This window comes from Urocitellus parryii, chromosome 4 (assembly GCF_045843805.1).
Source record: "Urocitellus parryii isolate mUroPar1 chromosome 4, mUroPar1.hap1, whole genome shotgun sequence".
Lineage (NCBI taxonomy): Eukaryota > Metazoa > Chordata > Mammalia > Rodentia > Sciuridae > Urocitellus > Urocitellus parryii.
The window spans coordinates 26868373-26888512 of record NC_135534.1 but is presented as its reverse complement, the minus strand read 5'-3'; positions in this window follow the sequence as shown (position 1 = coordinate 26888512).

Below are 20140 nucleotides of genomic sequence, written 5' to 3'. Positions count from 1 at the left end.
ATTTAAAATATTTGTTACTGATGTGTTTCAAAAAGCTCCATCAGTGAGAAAGCCTGAAACTAAATTCTTTACTTAGAGGGGGAAAAAAAATAATACTCTCTATTGAAGTATCACTCTGCTCTGTTAAACAGCCGAAGCCAGGCCTGAGGAGTTCAGCAACTCAAATAAATTAATTAGTGGAACCGGCAATTAATTTGCAGCCCATTTATCAGAAAAGCTTAATGACTCTGACATAAGCCCATATCTCATTTCACAACACGCTGTACCACCCCTACTCCCTGCAGCTGTTCCTTGTTGTTCTGTGGAACACCAACATACCCACAGAACACTTGCCAGAATCAGTGTCCCCCGGTCCTCCACACCTCTGGGGCAGGAGCCTGGCAGAGAGCTGGTCCAGCTGATGTGGCTATGATGCCAGACATTTCTCCTCTGCCCAGTCCTTTTGGCCTGTTTACATGATAGTAGCAGATGGTTTCCTATTCTCAGATGTTTTGTAAATCTCAAAAAAATAAAAGTTTTATTGCTGTCATTCCATTTTTCATATTGAAGGAAGGTGAGATCCAGAGTGAGAGGTCCAAGGATACCAAAGTGAACTTCAGTGAAAAGTAGTAAAGCATCCATCTTTACTTCATTAAGAGAGAGAGGGAGAGAGAGAGAGAGAATAGCACACTAGGTAGTTTTTGCATATCATTTGTCTAGGCTGTATTTTTAGTTTGGTGCATCTTGGTTATTTTAGCATGCATATAGATGAAAGCACATGCAAGCATTGCCTCCTTTGCAAATGCTTGTTTATATTGAAGCAGTTCATTTTCTTTAGGGACAAAATAAAACTCCAAAAGGAAACTCTAAAAGGAGGGACTGAAAATGTAATTCAGTGGTACAGCCTTTGCCTAGCATGCATGGCAAAGCATGCATGAAAGCCTGCACCCAATCATCAGGGGGAAACTGTAAAAGAAAAAACTAAGAGAAAGATGCATGCAACTTTAGCACTTTTTCTGATTAGGAAAAAATATGAATGTCAACCTTCTATACATTTTTCTTTCCAATTTCCTGTCTTCCCTCCTATGGTTTCCAGCACAAACATGAATTTTGAATGTCAATTACCAATCTGTAATATTCAAATTTAAAATTGGCACTTGTTTTCTTTATGTGGATTCACCTTAATGTTTTTGAAGAATTGTAAATTTCAGGTCTAAAGAAAACCAAATTACTAATGGCTGATTATAATTAAAGTGATTTTTCTGCATGAGTTGTTTAGAAGTGAAAGTTATATTTTATATATCAACAAGGTAAGGACTTTTTTTATTACAGTCATGGTTTTATCTGGTCCAAGAGAAATAAATAAAATTTATCCATTATATATAAGGGAAAAGAGGCAACAAAGAAACAAAAACTAAGCATTCAGATAAATAAGAATGACTATGTGTGTATAAGAGATAGAATGAGGAAAAATAATAATAAATGCTGGCAAGAATTTTTGGGGAAAGGTACACTAATATATCATTGGTTGGACTACATGGCTTAGTAATTTTTTTTTTTGTCATTCTGACCAAAAGACCTGACATGAACAATTACAGGAGGAAAAGCTTTCGGGAGAGCTCATGAATTTCACAAGTCTCAGTTCATAGATAGACAACTCCATTGCTCCGGGCTCGACTTGAGGCAGAACATCATGGTAGAGAAAAGGAGCACAGAACATGGCACTAGGAAACACTGACAAAAAATCTTTCCTCAACATGGACAAACTATAACCCCCAAAGTTATGCTCCCAGTGACCCATCACCTCATGCCATACCCTACCTGCCTCCAGTTACCATGCAGTTAATCCTATCAGTGAATTAATGCACTGATTAGGTTAAGGCTCTTCTAACCCAATCATTTCCCTTCTAAATCTTCATGTATTTTCTCACACATGAGCTTTGGAGAACATGTAATATCTAAACCATAACACTGAATATTAGTACAACACTCTTGAAGGCAGTAAGGAGATTCTTCAAATATCTAGGAATGGACTCAGCTATCACCCTCCTTGTTGTTATTCATCAAAAATTACTAAATCAGCAAATAATAGTGATACAGGCATATCAATGTTTACAGCGATGCTGCAATTTATACTACCCAGTGTGGAACCAGCCCAACTGCCAATAAATGAATTAAGGAATAGAGTATGTGATACATATATACACAAACACACACATACATACACACACAATGAAATTTTACTCAGTTATAAAGAAGAATGACATAAAAATTTAGGACTGAACAAAATCATGTTAAGTGTAATATGCCAGACTCAGAAAGTTGAGGATCGAATGTTTTCTCTAATATCCACAATCTAAAGCAAAATGAGGAAGAAAAGTGGAATCCCATGAAAATAGAAGAGAATTCAGTGGGGGTGGAGAAAGGGGATTGAAGGGGCAGGAATAGGGATAGGAAAAGGGAGAAATTGCAAAATGAAATTGAGCAAATTATGATATGTATAAATGCACCACAGTGAATTGCATAAAACAATAATTAATTTAAAAATACAATAAATAGAGGGAAAACCAGTATAATAGAAGAATAGAAGAAGAGGGATGGAAGTAGGAGGAAGTGAGGAGAAAAGGATGTATTGGAGACTCAAATGGAGCAAATTATACTCAATGCATGTATGGTTCTCTCAAAATGAGCCTCACTATTATGGATTACTATAACACACTAAGAAAAATATTTAAACAAAAAGAAAGCCAAGAGGTTTGTAGTATGGCTCTAACTGTTGCCAATTCCTTTTTGAAAGGGCTGAGAAATGAGAGAAACTTAACTGAACTTTCATCAACTAAAGGTAGTAGGGGTTTTGTTCAGATTGGTCAATGAGTACAACCTGTTCAGCTAATATTCATGAAGCAAAGAGTTGGAATTTATAGGATCTGAATCCAGCCTTTATAGAGGTAAATAAATGGACTGTCTATGAATTTTAAGTAAGTACTATGGAAAAGAATTATCCCTTGCCATAATCTTTTCTGGAAACACAAAAATGTGTGTGTGTGTATGGGGGCTGGTGTTTAACTGCTGCTATTCTCTGGGAGAAACTAAGGGAAAACTTGACACTGGTAGTATGATATTGTAGAAGTTTGTCTGTTCTACTCATGGTATGCCCAGTACCTGGGAGAGAGCGCAAGTTAAAATTAACTTTCAATACTTTTTTGTTGTTGTTAGAGATAAAATTAAAGTAAGTGAAATTAACTGGGATAGATCTAGATAATCAAGGGATTCTAGCTCAGGGAGAATAAGTGTGATTTGGGGACTAGAGAATGAAGCAAAGGACCTGAGAAGGAAGAAGACTATTGTTCAAGTGGGGAAAGGGAATTGCTTCCTTTAGGGTTTTCTTAAGTTGATACTTAGGCAAACTTCTTTTAAAATGAATGTGTTGGTATACCTGAATCTGTCAAGTAGAAGTACCAAGTGTCAAGCTGATCAGCATCATAATCTCCTTCTGAAAATGTGTTGGGAAGGAAATTTGAATAGACTCTGATTTTTTTTTTCCTCTCCAGAACTCTATTTTCTCCCTTGCTATAATGGGGTAAAGTGTCAGTAATAACACCTGATAATTCATAGTCACTTGTATACTTCAAAATGTTTACAGAAACATTATCTTTTATGGTTTTAACGTGTGTGTGTGTGTATGTGTGTGTGTGTGTGTGTGTGTGTGTGTGTGTTGCTGAGGATTGAACCCAGGGCCTTGTGCATGTGAGGCAAGCACTCCATCAACTGAGCTATATCCCCAGCCCAGGTTTTAACCTTATAATGTAAATAATAAAGTTTTCATCATGAGTGAATTCAATATAAGAAATGGACCCAAGGAAAAGTAATGTTTGCATGGTCTAATAGGTATTTAGGGGATAAAGCTAGTATTCTAAAAAAAATAATCTCAGCTAAGACAAAAATATGTAATCAAAGATGCCTATCTACTCTCCTTAACACACTAAGGACAGGGACATTTATTCTATGTCCCATATATTTTCTAGCACCAAGGCAGAGGACCTGACATTACAATTGTTTTTAGACAACATTTGTTAAATAGCTGATAATTGCCTGAGTAAATAATGATGTCTGTCTCCTACATTTAAATAATAGGTTTTTCTTTCTTTTCTTGTTAATTAGGGAATTTGTGATTCCTAATGGAAGAGTGGAGTACATAAAAACAGAATGAAATGCCAAACATTTGTAGTTCTACATTAAATTGATGATAAAGATCTCCTTTAATGATGTTGTTTTGCCAGAAATGCCAACTTATCAATTCTTTATTCACCAGGTCAGAAGCTTTAGCCTTTATAGATAAAACTCAGGGAGCCTAATTAGCATCAGAATAGTCTTTATCACTGGAGGTTTAATGTTCTCACAAGGAAATGATTCCCTTATAGGGTAGAAATAGGCATTATCAAACAATCTGCATATTTCCCTTTAACCATACTGAATTTTGACCTATGACCTACCTGTAAGAAGAATAAAGTTCACAAAGCAGTTTCTGTGAACCATAAAATGGCCAGGCTTGCAAGCTTCATTCCTGGAAAAACAGAAAACTAGAGAAAGACTTTGTGACATTCTAAGCCAGCTATGTACTACAAATATGGGAAGAATAGAGAGTGACTTTGATTGTTTTATAGGTTCAAAACACTGGTCCCAAAAGAATAAGATAGAGATTTTATACTCTTAAAAATAATAAACACAATAGCAGGTAACATTGCTTGTTCAAGTTGTCATGTTCATGTCATTTCTAGATGACTTTCCCTTTCTTTGGATAGTTCAAATAAAAGAGGAGAAAGAGAGTGAAAGGATTCTTTCTTACTCCAGTCCCACATGCAGAGCACAGCAGAAGAATCTGTACAAAACAGCAAACGGAATTTATGAAGAAAAAAGATTTTCCACCTCAAAACTGTCAGGTAAACAGGCACCTTGAGTTGTAATTCAATGCCATAGTCAAAGCAATTTGAGTTGCAAATGACAGAAAAATCAATAGGACTTGTTTTATATAGAAGGTTAATTTATTGGAAGAATGTTGGGGTATCACTTGTAATTGAAGAAATGGTTGAAAACCAAAGAGCAAGAAGAGGAACAAATTGAATACAATACCAGCAAGACTTATTCTACCCATTGGATATGTCTGTCTTTCACATCTCACGAACATATCTCATGGTTGTGTGTATTCTGCTTCATGGCAGGCCACTGGGCAGCACCCAGGGTCATCACTGATGGAACATGAAATGTGTATTCCAATGAATTTTATGAAACCATTAGTTCTCTTTGCCCAACTTTGGCCTTGTTGTGATGAATTCATTGAGAGTGGAGAATAGAATGTGCACACCAGATGAGAAACTGGAACCACATAACTATGCAGAAGTAGAATTGTGCAACCATCAATACGATGTGTGTGTAAATTACCTGGACAGATCAACTGATTCAGGGTTAGAACAGAATTGCCTTTCTTGTAACATTGATACTAAAATGTAAGAGAGTATGAATATGCATATAATTATGGAGATAAAAAAATTGAAAAAAGCAATGAATGAATTGAAAATGAGATTATGGAAATTAGTGTTCAATTAATAGCAATTAATTGAAAGTTTCTTTTTATTGTGTTCTCTTAGAGTATGTGTTGATGTGTCATTCACTGCTGAGTTCAGGAACTGGGAACAAGGTAGTGTGAACGGTTGCCATCCCATGGTTGCCAATAGAAGTGAGCATCCTAAGTACATTGGGCACCATCCTATTATTAATATCTTGGTAGGATGTGAAACAAGTTTTCACTATAGAACCCCTAAATACCTGATGTATTTTCCCTAGATTTATTTTTGTCTCTAGAAAGTGTGCATTTGATTTACTCTTTTGAACCCAAAACTAAATCACAAATTATTAAACCAAGAGTGTAGGAGCAGTTGTCAATAAAAGCAGAAACCTTTAGTCTCTAGTGAATCAGAAGCCATGGCAAGGGCATCCTTGGTGGAATAGTTCTGGGCTGCAAAGGAAGCTCCATGTCTGGCTACTCCTTAGTTTTCTTCATTTTTGCTCAAGTTCTAAGGCTGAGTTTCTAGGCTTCAACATTCCCTGGCACTGCTCAATATTCTTTTAATAAACTGGTTTTCTGCTTAAGTAAGTTAGAATTGAGTTTTGATATGTGTGACCTAGACCTCTGCCTGATATTTAAGGACTTTAAAATAAGTCTTAGGAACCACAACCTTCTAAAAATAAATTGCATGTGATGATAAATCCTCTTGTAATTTATTCTGTAGTCAATGAGAAAATAGGATATGAGGTATATTTAAGTTGTCAGAATTACAGTACTGCAAAAAAATGTGCCTGTATTTAGTCTTTCTGAATGCTATTAACGAATCCTTGGGATGCAAGAGAGAAGACACATGTTGGTCACATTTTCTAGTCTTTCAATATTTTACTTAAGCTAATTTTAGGTGCATCTTATAAATTAATAATGTGTTCGGAACTTAGTTAAATTACAGAAATATTCTCTTTCTTTCTCTTTCATTGTTAATGATAACACAAGCCTTACTTGCAATTTTAATTACAACTGAATAGAAGCATCAAAGAAATACTAAGAAAAACATGATATATGAAATGAGGAATTAAACTCATGTCTGCAAAATCCAAGTAGGTCGCATTCATTATGTGGCCTGATCTAATCAGATTGACAAAGCTTAAAGTCAATACTCCTCCAAAGACTTCTGGGAGTTGTTTAATTAATGCAAATGTTCATAACCTTGGTTTTAATATGATCTCAAATTGCTGTCCAGAGCCATATTGTTCAATGTCAGACCATAATTTTCCACATAATATTTACAAGCTACTCTACCTAATATTTCTGCTCATTAGAACTTTACTTTTTATTTAATTCATAGACCTCGTAAAAAATTTACAATTGGATCTGCAATTTCCATATAAATTTAAAAGAATATATTCTTTGTATAAAGCATGTAAAACAAAACATGAGTAAAGTTATTTGAAAATATTCAAACAGCCTAGCTTGGTGAAGCCCTCGGTAACTGTGTCAGACCTCATCTCAAAACAAAAAATTTAAAAGGGCTGGGTATTTAGTTCAGTTTAAGGCACTCCTGGGTTCAATCCCAGGTATCTATAAATTAATTAATTAATTATTTAATCAATAAAATCCAAAGAAGATTTTATTGTTTTCCTTTTAAAAATTCTGTTCATGTCTTAATTTTAATATTTTATTTTTATTAATATTCAACAATCCTAGTAATCTCAATGTTTAGAGCTATAAACAGTCACAACTTATTGAATTCACTATATAATTCACTATATAATTTATTTAAAAGAAAAAATACAATGAACAATACAATTATACACTAGAAAATACATGATATATTTTAGTGAAGACTGAGATGTTCAGAAGAGATTCTTTGTAAATCCAAAGGAAGTGATATATCATATATAGTACAGGACATGTGAAGGAAAATGTTAGAGAACCATTTATTGAGCTCTTCTGTGGGCATTTTATGTGCTGCTCATTTTGATCCTAACAATAGTTTAAGAAAAGAAAGATTATCCCTATTTCATAAATTTCTAACAAAAGAAGTTCAGAATTTTAAGTAACTGGTCCATCTCCTATAACTAGTAATTAGAAGAGTTTAAATCCTGACTATTATTTGTGAGAATTAAATATAACTTCACTCTTTTGACAGTTATTTCACTTTCAGTATACTAAAGTATAGTGGGCATTCAGTATATAGTTCTTGAATAAATATTTAAAAGATTTAAATAATTTTTAAAATGATTCTTCTTCCAATATATATATATTAATACCTTATCTCTGAATACTGTAAAGATTAAAAATATTTCAAAAATACACATAAAAATTTTATAGTTCTTCTGGCTTGCCTATTCTTTTTGTTGTTGCTCTTCCTCTTTTCAGTTGTTCATGACACTAGAATTTTGACATATCATATATACATGGAGTATAACTTCCCATATCTGTGGTTGTACATCATGTGGAGTTACACTAGTCATAGATTCATATATAAACATAGGAAAGTATTATCTAATTCCCATTCTACCATTTTTCCCATTACCATCCCTCTCCCCCATCATTGTGAGTCAGCCTATACATATCAGAGAGAACATTTCCCTTTGTTTTTTGGGGATAGACTTATTTCACTTAGCATGAGTTCCATCCATTTACCAACAAATGTCTGGCGTGCATATTCTGAATATACTGCTGTCTAAACATTCCATACATCCAATCATGCCATCTTTATCAACATAATATTGGGCACTTATACTCAGATTTCACTATTTTTCACCTTTTGTTTTCTCTGTTATAAGTGGGATTGTTTCTTTGATAATCTCTTCTCTCTGATGATTCTTGAACTCATATCTGGATATTTGATTTTCCTCAAGATTTTTTTCTTTTTAAATATTTTTATATGGCTTCTTTTCCTTTTGCTTTAGTTTCTAGGTAATTTGTACAATATTAATTTCAAAACTGATTTGAGTTTTTTCACTATTCCTATCATATTCCAGATTAGCAATCATAATTTTTTCACTACTTGAAAATTTAAAATATTATCTAATATATATTACATAATATAGTAACAAATTACTTTCTTTTTCTTCTTTGGTTAGTTAATAACTGTTTTGTGATATTTTATCCTTGTTTTATAAACTTAACCTTTTTCCAAGTTGTTTCTTTCTTTCCATGTTTGTCTTTTGTTTCTGTTTTTTTTTTTTTTATATATATTAGATGGTTTTCCAAGTATCTAAATATGTAGTGGACCTTTGATTTTTGTTTACATTTTAAAATAAAGTATCAAATCTGTCTGGAAGCTCTGAACCTATAGAGGAAAAATTTATAAGTGTCCCTATTAGGAAATCTGGCTGTAACAGTTTGTTGGTATTCTCTGATATTAGAATAAAATATTTTCCTTGATTGGCTTTCTCATAACTACTTCCAGTTTTATTCCATCTTTATTAGGAAAAAAAAATACCTAACCAGAAGTCTGGGAACTGAGTGGGAGTCTAAGTCTGAATGCACCCCACATTTTCCCACCCACCTATATACAGTTCACCTCTCAGTTCAGACACATTTTAGCTGTCTCCAGAGTAAAACTTATCACTCTGCCAAAGAATAGGACATCCTCTTAAATTTTCACAATTGGTGATATGTTTTAGAGATTCTACTTTTTAAGCAAATTTTTATGAACTGAATTGTGGCCTTCAAAGTTTACAGGTTGAATCCTAATCCATGAAGCTGTAATGAGTGATAGAGTATTTAAGATGTAATTAAGGCTAAATGAGGTCATAATGATGAGAAGAGACACTAAATAGCTCATTTTCCCTGTCTTGCTGCCATGTGAGAGCACAGAGAAAGGTAGCCAACTTGGAAGCCAGGAAAGGATCCCTTACTGGACATTGACCCTCTAGGTAACCTGATCTTGAACTTCAAGTCCTCAGAAGTGTGAAAAAAATGCATTTTGTTTGTTTAAGTCCCATAGTCTACCATATTTTGTTATGGTAATATAAACCAAAGAAGACAGAATTTGGCACTGAGATATGGGGAACTGGTGTAATAAATTCCCTAAACATGTGGAAGTGACTTTCAATCTAGATAATGGGTATAGTCTGGAAAGCATTCTTGAGATGCATGTTATAAACGATCTAGACTGATATAAACAGAGTGTTGGAAGAAAAAATAAACATTAAAGAAATTCTAGCAAAGTTTCAGAGAAGAATTCAAGACAAAGCCTCTATATTCTTGGGAAAAAACACATTAATAATGGTTGTCAAAAATCTTGTAGAAATATGAATCTTAAGGGTCATTCTCTTGAGATCTCAGAAATGAGAAATTAAGCTCTAGACCTGTGATCAGAGAATAGTCTTAAATATCTCTTAAATGTCTTCTGGGTCATTCTACCATTGTCTGTATGAATATAACCTGACTTCCATAAAAATGGTTGATTCATTCTAATCTCCTTATCAAACCAGAGGTTGGTGCAATTATTTTTCTCTTCCAAAATTGCTTGCTCATTCCTTTTAATATAATTAGGTTAGGCATTTCCTAACTTTTACTTTTTGCTTTCCTTTTGATTAAATATTTTATCTTTAAGTCATTTCTCTTTTTGTTCATTTTCCTATATAAAAATCAGGCAGCACTTTCACCATTTTTCTTAGAAAATTCTTCAGTAGAATATCCAGTTTCATAGTTCATAAATTGTGCCTTCCAAACAATATAAAAGAAACAGAACTCAGTGAAGTTATTTGATAATTTATAACAAGGATAATTTTCACCTAGTTTCTAGTAGCATATTCCTTGATTTTGCATGAGATCTTATGAGAATGGCCTTTACCATCCATGTTTTAACCAACATTCTCATGATAATATTTGCATTCTCTGATACTTATGCTTTTTCTACAATTTCTCTTCTCCTTATAAGTCCTCACTAGAACTCCCTGAACTGTGTATTTAGAGTAAGATCGGTGTTTAAAAAACAGGCACTAGAAGCAGGCACTTTAAAATTTATCTAGTCTCTCTACCTACTACCTGATAGGTAACAGGTAGATCTGTGTGGTAGCAACATGAAGTTAAGAGAGTAATTCTATAAACTAGACACACTGTGCTGACCTCCACGTGCTTTCATTTAAAAAAATAATTTAGCTGCAGCCCTGCCTGGCTTAAGTGGGTAGGATATGTTGCATTCTTCAGCAAATAATATGTTGTCTGCAGGAGAAGGCAGGCCCCACAGGCTTCTCCCTGCCTCTTCCTTGCTGATGAGACCACAAGTTACCCTGTCTGAAGTTGGGGATTTTTGGGATCCTTACACAGACTAGACTCAACAATTGCAAGGAGATACATAATCACAATCAGTCAATGTGGACCCAAGTGACCAACTTTTCCCTTGACCTTCATTATATATAGATGGGACTTGGAGACTTGATGCAATCCTAATGTGAGTCAAAAGTCAGGAAGTAGATCTTGGCTGGACTCTGAAAACTTCCTTGTGGAATAACCTCTCACATCATTAAAATTGGAGGAAAAAAAAGGGTGTATCAAACCACTCTGAGTGGACCCACTCTTTTCCTGAGAGTGTCCCCTTTTTCCCTTTTGCTATCCATTCAAATAAACTCACACCTGCCACTCTAGGGAATATGTCTGAATTCTTTCTGGCCTGAAAGCAAGAGCTAATGAAAGAGGACCTCTGTGCCTGTCTCAGCTCTCTGGTAGGCCCTTGCTCTCTAGCATTACCCAGTTTCAAAGCTATATCTGCATTTTAGATCTTGTTACAGCAGCACCTGCCTCAAATCTTGGCAACAATTTTGCCTAAGTTCAAGTTAATATAGCAAAAGTCTCTTAAACAGGCTAGTTTATAAATAATAAAGATTTCTCACAATTCTGGGGACAGAAAAGCAAGTTTAAGGTGACAGCAGATTTAATAACTAATGAGGGTCCATCTCTCTCTTTCAAAGGCTGAGGCCTCTTTTCCTTGGAGGACCTTTGTACAAATCACTCATTGTCCCAGGGGCAAGACTATAGTCCAATGCCCTGTCGAAATGGAGCCACCAAACAGAGCTGTGATGGTGACACTATCACTTAATGCACATGTAGTGCAGGGCATCAAATCAAAGAAGACTATTCTCTAGCCTTAATATTCTATGAAATTTGTCTGATTAGGTGTTGTATTTGCTTGGAATCTGTCATGCCTTCTTTCTAATTTCTTCTTTATGGAATGGAAATGTCTATACTATGCCTGTCCCATCGATGTATTTTGGAAGCCCATAAATTGTCTAGTTTCACAGGTTCACAACTGCAAATGCATTTTCCCTCTAGATAAAGTACACTTCACATGTCATTCACATCTGATTTGGAAAATGTTTAGACAAGACTTTGGACTTTTGAATTAATTGTTGATACTCAGACATTGAGGTTGATGAAATGGAAGCAATTAATGCATTTGCACACAAGAATATAATGAATTGTGGGTGTCAGTTTCAGATTTCTATCTGCTGAACTATGTTATTTCCAAAATCCACATGTTAAATCCCTTACTACAAAATGTCTACATTTAGAGACAGAGGCTTTAGGAGGTGGTTGTGTTTAAATACATCCATAAGGATGGGCTGATCTACTAGGATTAGTGTCATAAAAAGACACTAGAAAGACCATTTTCACTCTGCCATGTGAAAATACAGCAAGAGGGTGGCCATCTGCAGCTCAAGAAGAGAGCTCTCACCAGACACAATTTTACAGTCACCTTGATTTTGAACTTCATGCTCCTAAATGTAAGAAAATACATTTGGGTTTTAAACTACACAGTTCATGAAATTTTGTTTAGGCAGCTCAAATATAATAAGACTAAAATTTAAACCAAACCCTTATCTTTGACCAAGTAGTTATTCTCTTTTCAAAAAAATAAAAATGAAAATGGGACTCCTTATGCTGTGATTTCAGTGAATTCTGTGATTTAAGCTATGTTCTTTCTTTCCTGTCTTTTATGTTAAAACTATATTTCTTAGCTAAAACACAACTCTGTTTTATATTTTAAAACAAATAAAGTATTTCTTTTTACCCTCCCATTTTTTATTAACCTCTGTGATTGTTAAATTACTTTCCTTGGATGGTAAGATTTCGGAACAGACTACAGCTATAAATGCATTTCTCTAATCTAACATTCTAACTATAAGATTTCTCATTTTGTGAATAAAATTAATAGGGCGAATCCTTTGTCTCAGCATATAAACAAAACTCAAACGTACATAACCACAGAAAATACTCTGTTCCTATCTGTGGCAATTGTATCTGTGGCTCTGAACATCTTTTCCCAGGCTCACAAATTCCACTCCAAAACTAATTGAACTACAGTCAGCATTCATAAACTTAATGTGCAACTTATGCATGGATTTCCCAAACTTCTATACAGATACCTTCAGTCCAACATTTTACTACCAACATGTACTGCATTTGGCTGGGACTAGACTTCTTCCACTCATGGAATCAGTATGGTTCCAGCCCCCCTCCTCCAAACCCATGTATCTTAGCTTTCTTACTCTTTTTTATCTCTAAGATGCTACTCTTATCAGACCACTTTCTATCCAGGACAATTTAATTTTATCACATCAAAGCAGGAGAGCCAATATTTGTTAATAAGGTTGATATACATAGGGAATATTTTAATGTGTTACTTATTGCCATATCAATGAGAAAATACTAATATCTGGTGAGGTATGACCATATCAGATATTCTGCAATGAACTCAACATGGTGAAGGATGTCTTGCACACTTCATGATTTGTAAACAATGACAAATATTCACTTAGGTTATGTGTTGATAGAACACTGGGTCTGATTTGTTCAGAACTTCTCCAGAAACTATTGTATCATCAAAGACAGCATTTTTTGGAATACTTCTGTAGCAATTACCACACAATTATATTAGTGTGCATTTGTATATGTGGTTTTAGCCACTGATTAATTTGTGCAATCTTTTAATAAAGCAATGCAAATATGTGCATATCACATTATAATAAATAAATTTAATTTTCTCTATTTATTTTTATTATTTTGAATTGGCTTTTAATTACATGTTAGGTGATTTATATTATCTGTAAATTTCTATTCAGGATAGCATAAGAGGCATAAAATTATTTTAAGTATATTATGACTCTCAAAGTATTGAGAATCAAAAGGCTTTGTCCTAAGGCAACCTCAAGGACTCAGAGTTCTATATATCCTCTTTGAATATAGAAGCAACATATAATTTTATTATTTATGAGAAGCTTCCAGGAAAGAAGTGAAGAAGTTAATTTCTTAATAAGGTTATTCTGCTTCATTAAATCGCTAATAACCACACTGCAGTAAGATTTAAAGGCAGATGTCTTTTAAAGTTAATATATTTACTAATTCAGCAAAAATTGATTGAATAACTATTAACTATCCGATAGTTGCATTTTAAAAAAATATTTGAATCACTCTATCATGACCCAGTCTGTTTTCTTCTTCCTTTCCTCGATCCTTTCTCACTTTCTATGATTTATTTTGAATATTATGTGAGGTAAGTACATTCTACATTAAAAAAAAAAATCAATAAAAGCATTACAGAGAGAAACACAATCCTGTTTAGCATTCTTCTCTTCCCCAGTTGTATTTTTTTCTATCAGAATCTAATCAGTATTCTTTCTCTAGTATTACATATGTATATGTGTGTACCTGTTTTAATCACCTTTTTCTCTGCTGTGACCAAAGACCTGGCAAGAACAATATGACAAGAGAAAACATTTATCTGGTGGCATATGGCCTCATAGATCTCAGGCCATGCAAGGCTGGTTTTGTTCCTTGAGGCTGTAGGTAAGACTGAACATCAGGGCAGAAGAGTGTGGCAGAAGGAAGTGGCAGACTTCACTGGCCAGGTACAAAATATATACCCCAAATGCACATCCCCAATGACCCACCTCCTCCAGTCACTCCTTAGCTGCCTTCAGTTACTACTCAGTTAATCCCCTTAGGGGATTCATTCAGTTGTTGAGGGAAACATCCGCTTGGGATGACACCTGGCATTTTTGCCAGAAGTACTGGTTGAAAGGTGACATGACGCCAGCGAGTTCTTGCAGAGTTCCCGTTGAGTTCTGGTTGAGCTCTCCCGGGGATTCCTGAAGAGTTCACATTGGTTGGGGAAGTGCTGGAAGAGGGATTTTCGGGTGTTGGTTCCTGGAGGAGCCTTATGGTGTTTGGGAGAGTTCCCGGGGAGCATGTGTGGCATATGCTGGTGGAGTTCAGAAATAAAGTTTGTTCCTGCTTGAGTGGCTCCTGATTTGTGCCCAGCCAGACTGCGTCATTCAGTGATGGAGTTAAGGCTCTCACAACACAGTCAATTCACCTGAGTGTTTCTGCATTGTCTCACACATGAATTTTGGGGGGACAACTATTTTCTAAACCATAACAGTACCAGTAAGAAATATGGTTTGTAAAGTGGTGGGGAATGGTGTGATGTGTTTATATGGTATGTGGGGGGGGGTGTTAATGTTATTTCATGCTGATGATATTTTGCTCTTAGTTCTTCCTTGTGTTTTTGTCTCCTGCATCTTATTCCACAGTATTAGCATATTAGTCTTCCTAAAATATCAACTAAATCACAGGGAACAGAGTCTCACTCTCATTCCTAAACTCGAAAGGTACAGAAACACTATCCCTGAAGGAGATTGTATTATATACTTAGGAGAGGGTCTGTGGTGTATTGAAAACCAGTTGGAAATAAACCATGGAAGCCTCCTACATTTAATTCCTGAAATGTCATTGCATGACATGTAAAGATGAGGTTGGCAGGTAATTGGATAGAAGAGAGAAAGGAGGTCAAAATGAAGAAACAAAAGAGAAAGAAAAAAATTGCAGTTGGTGCACTGTCTTTTATATTTATAAATCTGTGTAATGTATAGCAACACTGTGGCCTAAAGTCTTCTCTCCAGAAATAATTATGCATAATATTCTTTAGAGAGCACAAAAAATGTCCAATTCTCAGGCCAGAAGTTGATAATTTAAGATTCCCACTTGTACCTTAATCAGAATACATTTCCCTCTGGAATCTGTTCCTTCCAATAATGTCAAAAGACTAGAGTTGGTGAAAGTTGAGCTTCCTTGAACAGAAGGCATAATGTGCTTAGCAGAGTTGATATGTTTCTTGACTGAAGAAAGTATAGTAATCCTAGGTAGATCTTTAGCTGGAAAGGAACCTACTATCAGCCATAGGACAGTCTATTTTCTCATTTAGTTGGAAATTCATTTTAAGTTCACCTAAACTAAATCAAAATTGCTATGAATTCTAAAAAGAAGAGAAACCAAAAAAATTAAAGTACAAAATAAAATATTCCTATTTCTGGAAAAGTGCTCTGCTACTTTATATCTTTATGATTTCAGTTTCTAAAAAATTAAGACTAAAACTACCGATGCAAGGAACAGAGGTTTAAAAATAAAATCAGAAACACTGGCATCATTATCATCATGTCACCTCTATAGCAACATGTACAGATTTTTAAATGGGAATTTTCTTTGAAAAAAAAAAAAACAATTCAACAGTATCATTCAATGTTTTGTAAATCATTATTTTAAGTCTCAGCAAGATGAAACTTCTTTAATTTATTCAGCCCTTCGACATGGTAATCTGAATAGCATTATCCATAATAATGGGATTTTACTTTCTTAATTTATCTTCCAGACTTACTCTATCCTTATTCTGTCTCCAAAGCTTTTACCATGGTGATTATCTAATGCAGAAGCAAAGCCACAGGATTCATGAGGAGAGAGATTTTTTTTTTTATGATTTTAGCTGCTTATGTTTTATCAGCCTTTTTGGTGATTTGTATTATAATAACCCTAATACATTTCCCAGTGTCCTTTCTCTCTCTAATTCTGTTTGTCAAAATGTGAATCGTGATCCATGCATGCAACCTTTTCCCAGATAGAAAGATCATTTAAACCAGAACAGGTAAAAGTGAAAAATGATTCAGTAGGACTTTCACCATTCGTGATTTTAACTTAGCAAAATTTAATTTTAAAAGGAGAGGAACATGCTATTTTTCAACAGAAGGTTTAGTGAATATCTAATATCTAATGTCTAATATCTAATATCTACTATGCTTTTACATAATAACGCTACCAATTTCTGAAGAAAATTTGCTAATGTGGTAACTGTTGTGCTAATGTAATATAGATTGATATAGATTTATATTAGACCAAAAAGTTAAATAAAAGCAAAAACTGAGTAGTTTCACCTTTATAGCCTCCAAATTATCAAACATTAATTATTCCCTGCTAGCATCATATCATATTAACAATTATGCAATAATAAAGTAGAAATGATAATGTTTTCACTCTTGCAGATGGTATAATGGCTTAGTTATTATTTCCATTCTAATTGAGTGGTCTCACTCTATATAGCATATTTTGTAATTGTAAATATTTACACACATAACTGCAGGCAATTTGAAAAAAATCTTGTTTGGTTTTGCTGTGAAAAGATTCTACTCATGTTATTTTAAATTCACAGATTACACCATCTTTATACAAGTTTTCACCAAGTTCTATAATTTGTAAAAGGTCTTTATTTACCAACTTCATTCATCAAATACATTAACAAGCTCAGATTATTTTACAGAAATGATACTCAACTCTGCATACAAGGAAACATAATACAGATTACCTTGCATGTCTAGATTTCTCATCATACAGTTGGAAAGAGAAACGTTGAATTCTTAAATATGACTAAAATGAGAAAAAAGCATCTAAAATATACTCTTAGAGATCTTGTGAGATAGAAAATATATAAAAATAACACTGAAAATTAAAAGATCAATAATTGTGAATTACACTAGGCAAGAAACCATTTTATTTTTAAAGAGAGTAATGTGACATAGTAATATTTATATCAGTTCAAATATAGTTTAGGGAAGAAATTACATAGCACACATTTAATGAACATTTATAATGAGCAAAATATTGTGCTATCCATATAGAAAGACGGAAATCAAAGGTTCAACATATAGAACATATGACTGAGTTCTAAAGAGAAACAAGAAGTGTGAAATAAAGATGAAGAAAGAAGTTTCTGGCTCTTATGGACTTGATATTTTAAATATGGTAGCCAGGAAGACTTCACTGTTAAAGTGATTTTTTGTTTTATTTTGTTTTCTTTTTGGTACTGAGGATTGAACTCTGAGGCACTTAAACCACTGAGCCACATCCACAGCCCAATTTTGTATTTTATTTAGAGACACGGGTTGTTTAGTGCCCCGCTGTTGCTGAGGCTGGCTTTGAACTCACCATCCTGCTGCCTCAGCTTTCAGAGATGATGGGGATTACAGGTGAATACCAGCGCACTTGGCTTGCAAAAGTTGACTATTAAGAGAAGATCTGAGGGAGTATTGAGGAGGAGATATATATGTGTCTCTGAGAAGAGTATCTAGATAAGGGAAACACCAATTTATTTTTTAATAATCAAATTATGTTACAATATGTAGAATTGTCTTTTAGTAGATTGAATTTATATTCCTGTTGTGATGCTTTCAATATTGCTGCAACAAATAATATTTCAATGAACTTCTGACATATCTCTTTGTATATTTATTGAAAGATTTCCCTTGGATTCAAAATTGCTAGACTACAGAGCATATGCATACCAAATACAGAAAGTCCTTTGCTTATGCTTCAAAAGGGGCTTCACCCATTAATATTTCTGCAGTAGAATGAGAAGGAGGACACCTGGTTATCATGTAACTTTTTAGTTCACTTAAATAAGAAATGTATTAAAAGTTTTCCATTTTAATATTTTTAGTACTTGTCAAATATTTACTAGATATATGAGTTTCCTATACTTTAAATTATTGATTTATATCCTCCTTCTTAATATTGCTATGAGGTTTCTCCTAATAGAAAATAATGACAACAAATTTGTTCATCGCTTCATATACATGTTTATAGATGGAAGCTTTGTAGCAAGTCATTCTAAAGTAATGTAGGAAGTTTTTAACATTTTTTTTAACATTTCAAACTGCAAAGTTTATTTCAATTCTGGTTTCTGAAATAAAAAAAAGTTTTAAATCTTATGAATTTGTGGGGTTTTTCCTTGTTTTTGCTTACTATTTTTTTCTCTTGTTAATGTATCAGAGTCTTTTGAGTATTCTAGATGTTTTTTACTTAGTTATGTTGCAAGTAAACTGCGAATCCTATAAAAATTCTTCATCTCATTTTCAGAGTCTTCTCATAGCAAAAATACTTAATTTTAAGGAATCATATTAAGCATTTTTTTGCTTCATATTTTGTGATTTGGAAAGGTTTTAAGGATTTAAGTCATGAATTCATTTGGCTTTTTAAAGTATCCTATTTAAATTGCCATATTATCTATAAATAATGAGAATTTTCTTCCCTTAAATACCTTGTTTTCTGTTCATATTACTTTTTACACAGTTCTCTGTTAAGTACCTTGAACAATAAAAGTAGTCGAAGTATCTTTATACATAAGATTGAGTAATTGTTATTCTAGAAAAATATCCATCTGTTTCTTTATTGTTTTCTATTGTTTGCAAATCTTTAATCACTTGAGTTCTTCTATTCTTAGTTGTATCTGAAGTTATTTTCCTGCCATTAGTATTTTATATGTATACCTCTAGAAGATGCCATCCAATTTATTTGTACTTTAAAATTTTACTTTAAAATATTTTATAGTTCAATATTATCTGTTAGTTCAGTTAATTCTGCTCAAAACTCTTACAAATTCCCCCACATTTCTTCCTTTATTCTTATTTATTTTATTTTTATTTACATATTTACTTTTAAATCCATCATATTTAATTACTATCTTATTTATTTTACTTTTTTCTCTTTTAGTAATAAAGCATAAGAAAATATGAATATTTATTTGTGTAACAATTTAGCTGTCTTTTATAGGTTCATGTTTATTATTTTGTACCTTTGTATGTTATTTTGGTTTCTTCTTAGAACCAAGAACTAAAAGTTACATTTGTTTAATTTCCAAATAAATTATTTGCATTAAAATTGATATCTACTTTTGCAAAATCATGATTAGGTAATGATATCTGATAAATCCCACATTTGATATTGATCATATTATTTGTTTTGGCCCATGGTTATTATGTAGTTGTTGATAATGTTTCATAGGTATCTTAAAATAATGATTTGATGGTTATAAAATTTACCTACTTGATTCATTAAGTTATTTGGATCTTCCATATTGTAAAATATTTTCTCTATTTAATTTCTTCTGAACTGAGAAAGTAAATTAAAATTCGTTCTTGCATACTGAAATGTTCTTTTTTCTTCAATATCTTGTGATATGTACTCTTTTTGATGCTAAAATTTATCAAATATTATGTACTCAAATGATATATTCATTAGGTCCTTTATTAGGTCATCAGTTTCCTTTTTCTTATTTAGTTTTTGCCTAATAATTTACCTTTTCACATTAAGATATTGATGTCTCTTTGATTTATACTTATTTATTTCCCAACATGTCTTTATGCTTTCATTTTGTTTATTTCTTTATCTCTTGATTATCATGGAATTTTATCCCTAACAATGATTGTTTTCTTACATATTTTGAAATATATTAGTTGTTTTATTCATTGCTTAATTTTG